This window comes from Electrophorus electricus, chromosome 3 (genome assembly GCF_041902795.1).
Source record: "Electrophorus electricus isolate QZ-2024a chromosome 3, ASM4190279v1, whole genome shotgun sequence".
Classification (NCBI taxonomy): domain Eukaryota; kingdom Metazoa; phylum Chordata; class Actinopteri; order Gymnotiformes; family Gymnotidae; genus Electrophorus; species Electrophorus electricus.
The window spans coordinates 7,873,827-7,880,242 of NC_137499.1; positions in this window are offsets into that span (position 1 = coordinate 7,873,827).

Sequence of the window (6,416 nt, forward strand, 5' to 3'; positions counted from 1 at the left end):
TGAATTGTCGGATAATCATAATGTTGAGTAATATACGAGTACACCAACACATCATATTTTTAATATGAAGCTGTATTAGTTCGGGTATCTAATGTCTTCATGGATCAGGTGTGTTAGGTTTGGGTTGGAGCTGAATTCCATAGGAAGGGAGCTCACCAGGTGCAGGGTTAAAAATCCCTACTTTAAAGCCAGGACAATAAACAGTATGGCTGTCCAGTGTATACTTTAATGACGGGTTTTGGTCTGATTGTAACAAGCTTGGGCAATGAATATATCAGGACACATTACTAATGAGATGAACAATGGCCCAAGCTGTCTTTTCTCTTAGCAAACACAAGATGCATTTTCTAGTTAATTCTGTGTGTTACTCGTAATTTGCCACAGATAATCCTTGTAAAGGTTAGATGTGTCTAAATTAGTAAACAACGACCCATCAAATCCACTGATTCTAAAGGACAGGTAATTGTGTATTCTGCTTGCGTGCGTGTGTGTGTATGTGTGTGAGAGAGGGAGAGAGAGAGAGAGAGAGAGAGAGAGAGAGAGAGAGAGAGTATAGGAAGATGAATGGGAAGGGTTGCTAAATAAATCTCATCAATTCCTTCTATGTATGAGTCAAAACCTGTCCAATTTTAGAGCGTTTTCAAAATGTAAACATGTAGGTATGCTTTTAAAATAGCCAAAAGCAAACATGCGAAGTCAACTGAGGGAACTGTGAAACATGCTGTTAACAGTAGCTGGGCACAGGTCAAGTTTTTAAACATTTGATGACCTACTGCAGAACTAAGCCAGAGTTGTCAAGTTATTAAGCATCTTCACTTGCATCCTCTGGGCTATTTTTTTTTTTTTTTTTTTTTCATGAACCATCATTAACAATATGTTCTCTAAGTCAGTGAAACTGTTACTATATTGGTGTATTAGTATAACTATTAGTGCATTAGTGTACCAAAGGCACATGTGCAATATGCAAGAAAGAGAAGATCCAAATGCAAGAGGTTTCATTTGGTTTATAGAATAGGCTGGGACTGAAGGGAGAGGTGTCAAGATCCTGAACATAGCAAGACAGGTATGGGTGTGCTGGTAGGTACTCTAGGTCAGGCCAGTGCAAGGTCAAAAAGAAGGAGCAGGGTCCAGGTAGAGTCCAGGGGTCAGGCAGGAGATGAGGTCTGGAAAACAGGCAGAGTTCAGTAACCGAAAAAGCTAATACATACAGGAAAGGCTTGGTCATGAGGCAATACTTCGCAATGAGAGTGTGAGGGAGGGAAGCTTAATAAATAGGAGAGAAGAGAGGGAGAGAATAGGGAACAGGTGCATCTAGTTAGTATTCCGGCGAACCAGATCAGAGACAACGAGGGGATTGGCAGTGCTGGGACAAGCATGGTTTATGGGATCCATGGCAATTAGTAACAATATTATTCATAATAATATAATGTAATAATATAATGTAATAAATATTCACAGCAAAAATGGTAAAACAGCTCAGTTCACCATGGGTCAAACAAAAGCTAGAAATAAAGTCAAATTTATTTATATAGTGCTTTTCATAACATCTGTTTTCCAGCTTTACATGTGTGTGTGTCCAGATATCTAAAGTGCAAGACAGTGGTAACAGCGGCAAAGAAAACTCCCTCCAAATGGCAAAGAAAACTCCCTGGACAGAATTAAGCAAGAAACCTTTGGAGGTCCAAGACTCAAGGTAACCCATCCTCCTTGGGCAACCAGATAATAAGCAGTGCACACTTTATTATATTTACATTTGTTATGTCTCTTCGCCTCTTTAGTGTTTGTGTTCTCTTCTGTTGTGCAAGTTGTGCTAACCAGCCAATATGCTCCAGTCTGAGTGTTCTCAACCTCCGGTTGTTCTGATCACTACTGAATGTTTACATAAGAGGGACCGCTGAGGACATCAGAGACAATGCTTGTCCACCTGGCTCAGCTTGGCATTGTCTATGTTTGAATTGTTAATTAATGGCTTGCTTTATATTTGACTCAGATTTGGATTGCCCATTTGTTAATTGATGTTGACATCACATGGAATCTGGCAACCATAAAAGAACCTAGAAATATGCTGTTCAAGCTAGTCTAAAGATCACGTGTTTCCACTGTTCTTTGTTTGTTTGATTGTTTATTTGTTTGTTTGCCTTCACTCTGAGTGCTACCTATGGTTTTGATTATTCTTGCTAGTATTTTAGCTGAGTTTTGGTTAATACTTTTTGTATTTCTGCCCGTGTGTGTGTGTGTGCGCGTGTGTGTGTGTGTGTGTGTGTGTGTGTGTGTGCGTGTATATATATATATATATATATATATATATATATATATATATATATATATAGAGAGAGAGAGAGAGAGAGAGAGAGAGAGAGAGAGAGAGAGAGAGAGAGAGAAGAGAGTAATTTCAATAGCTTTATGTATTTCTGTGTGTTCTGTATATAGTCTGTATATAGTCTTATATGTTGTACATATCACACCAATACAACAGAGAATACAAACAAGTTTAGGGCTGGTCGCTGTTTCTGTTGAGTTTTGTTCATTTGTTTTAAGGTTAGATTGGGAATTAGATAGGTATTTTTGTTTTCCTCCAGGTTAGTGAGATTCTCCTCTTGTACAGTTAGTGTGTTTTTTGGTGTTGTTTATTTCTGTTTACAGCATTGGCCATCCCAACGTCTTTCTGGTGTGTTTGTTTGTCCTCCATGTATCTTATATTATTCATTATTCAATTTGGAGTCTCTGTTCAAATTTGTTATTTGGCTCACCACAGTTGACCACAGTTACAGTTATTCAATGTTTACCACACAGCCCTTTACATGAAGACTGTAGTGTCTAACTGTGGTTATGTGCCAGATAAGAGCCAGCTCTTCCTCCCATCCAATGTTAAATGGACCCTGTCACTAGACTGCAGGTCAAGGAGTGGATGAACAGTGTTTCCTGTCAAAGAAAAACTTAAAGGGTGCTTTATCTTTCCTATTCCTTATGGCTACGTCCTTTGAGCTGATGAACTTTGGCAGCAGACTTTTCTTAAGAAGAGAGAATGCGGTGCAGATTTCGTGACCTATCATTAAGTGGAACAGGCTAACTCCAGCTACTGTTAGTGTGGCTCTGTAGCTCAATAGAGCCAAGTGAGGATCAGGCTGCTGTAGGATATATTTGGCTGTGCTGACGGCTCTCGCCAATGCCCCATTAGACTGTGAGAAGGGCGGGATACAGATAATCTGCTGGTCCCTCCATTCAAAACAGAACTGTACAAAGTCAGGAGAGCTGAACTGTTTGTCCTGTTTGAACCATTGTCCATGATGAGTTCTCTTGAAATGCCCCACCTGAACAATCAGATCAGTTGTACCTGAGAAGTCGCAAAAGTCAGCCCCTATATTTGCACCACAGGTCAGTTGGCAGTGGAGTGGAGATGAGCAGTTCCTTCCTCTGTGTTAGCCTGTGTTCCCTACGTAAGGTGTAGAGACACCTTACTCTTTTTGTGAGTTCCTGTGTCAGGCCACTGACAGTCTTACTTTCGACTCTTGGCTAGGCCCAGGTGGCTATTATTGACTTTCTAAAGCTAAGCAGTAGGGACTAAAATATCTGAACAGTCTCTCAGCCTCAGACAATGAGTTAGAGTAGTATAGTAGTACAGTAGTACAGTAGTACAGTTTTAGCACTGATACTGACCCAGAACTTCATCAGCTTCAGTAATTTCAGTTTTTACACAGGCTTTTATATAGGATTTTACATCTGAAGTGGTAGCATTGCAGACCGGGTGGTGGAATAGCGTGTCAGCAACCATCACCTGGAACATGCATGTGTGTCAGCCACGATCAACTGGACCATGCATGTCTTGACATTAAAACATATTGGATGCATAAGCAGCTGCTGGAAAAGTAAGAGTGCTTTATCAAGGTTGCACGTCTTAATCAGTGGAACTAGGGGCTTGTGGTCAGTCTGCAGGGTGAAGTCACTCAAACCAAAGAGATTACTCACATGCCCACACTGCAGCCAGAGATTCTTTTCAATTTGTGAAAACCTTTGCTCTGCCCTGGCTGGGTCTTGTCCCCATTCATCTGAAACAAGGATGCCTAACCTTCACCACTGCTGGAGTCACCCATCACCCATCACTGTGCTCATCGCATTACAGTAGGGCAAGGCTGGGGCTGCAGACAGTATAGTCTTTACTTGATCGAATTTATCAATTCTGACTGGTGTCACGATTGCCCCTTCCTTTCTGGAACACAATCAGGAAGGAAACAAAACAGATAGTGCCACTGTGGGAATCGCTATGCCATCCATTTGGTTTCCTTCCTGGTTGTGTTCCTCATGCTTCCTTATTTTGGTTTTGTTCTGTTCTTCACCTGTTTGTATCTCTGCCTGGTATTATGTTCACCTGTGACTTTTTTTGTCCTGATTAGTCTTAGTATTTAAGCCTTGTGCTTGTTTACTCTGGTTGTCATTTATTTTGGTTTGATTCTCTTGCTATGTTTGGTACATTTTTTTTAATCACATTCATTTGGAATATTGGTATGTTTGCAGTGTTAGCCTGGTCCCTTCAGTTAAGTGTCTCATGTTGGCTTGGGTTTATGTTTGTGCCCTGTCATTTAATAAAATCCTTCCCGCTGCACTTCCATCCAACCCCTCACCTCGCTTTATGCTTGCCTGCCAGCTGTTACAACTGGCATACCCTCAAAATCTGCAGAACTCGATCAAATGACTGAACACTTTCACTGCACACTCAATGATATTACTCCACTTAATTATAAAAATTAGAGAGAAAAAAATAGTACCATGGTATATTGATCACACACACTTTAAAACAGAACACTTGAAAACACAAATGGCAGCACACTAAACTTGTAGTCTTCCAAATCATGTCTCCTTAACAGGAGCTTGAACATCTTATCTCTCTTCTCTAATAGATTAGACCTGCTCATTCCTGAAAAAATGACACCAGAAAATGTCGTGGTGCTGCCAGTAGATGAACTGATGCTGCCAGTAGATGAACTGATGCTGCCATATCCATCCACCCACTCCCACTACTCCAGTGGATGCAGAAACAGCTCGCCCACCCTAGAACCACCAGAGTAGCTGAGATTCCCACACCTATACAGAACAGGCTATGTAGCTATAATGTAATAAAGCATGAACCCATTATTAGAAGCATGGGTTCTCTCTTAAGTCTTAGTCCGCCGAAGGTTCCTTCCTTAATTCCACTCAAAGAGTTTTTCCTTGCCACCATCACCACTGACTTGCTTATTGGGGATCTGAACTCTGACATTTGTAATACATTCTCTGCAATTCCTCACCCACCTTGTGTAGCATTGCAAAACGTGGAGTGTCTAGAGTATTTGTCTCTACATTGGGCTTAAATTCTATTTTTTAATGGGTTTTGTAACTCAGGAGACCAATTTCCCCAAACACCTGGGCACCCCAAACCAGCTCTGGCTAAGCCCATATTGCATGCCATATTGCATGCCATCAGGACATTGTGAGCATTTACCACAAAAATCCAAAATTTGATTTGAAGCAGGTCCTTTTTCTTTTTGTCTCTGCCATGAATTTTCCCATTATTCTTAGTAACCCATCTGGACATTTCAGGGCTATATCAGTTTTTGCAAGTAGAGGGTGGTGCAGGAGAGCTAAATATATGCTGAAAGACATAATCAGGACATAATCTATTTTACAGGTTACCATTTTGCCACATATTGGATGATTCACCTGCCATTTAGTGTCTGGATGAGCCCCCTCCACACTTCCAAGAAAGTATGGCTCACTGTCACTTTCCAGGCTGTCCTGCACAACCACTGCCCTTACATTATTTTTGCGTGTTACAGCCAAATGCCCCGTTTTGTTGCATGTACAGCACTTCTTGTTGAATGCAGGATACAGATATGTGTAATGAATGTGCACCATGTGTGCTACTGCTAGCTTCTCTTATCCTGTTTCTTACACCCTCTGTGGTGTTTTTGTCCCGAGCTGCTGCTGCTGCTTGTTAAATTTATCTACAACACCATCATAATCATTAGTGTTGCTAGGAGAAGTAAACATGAATGAGGTAAAAAGTAGCCTCATATAGCCTGCTTCTTTCCCCATAGCATAGAGCATAAACTTGGACTTTGCCTTCCTTTTTGTTCAACTTTATTGCAGTTCAAAAGCATCAAACGCATTGGATCCACAGCAGCCAAAGAACAGGCTAGCCTAAAGTCAAAGGGCTTGGGAGCATGACATTACACAAAACCTGTAAAACCATTCCCTTTTGTCATGCTGCTGCCTCTCCAGTGCAACTATTGTCACTTTCATATGAACCAAAGCCAGTGAAATTGATTCAAAATTACTGATGCTTCCTAACTGGACAGATTGAGATCCCTGAAGTTTAAGTTACCTAGTGTTACACTTTGATGATTAAGTGTTCCCTTAATAATCCTGAGCAGTGTACATAT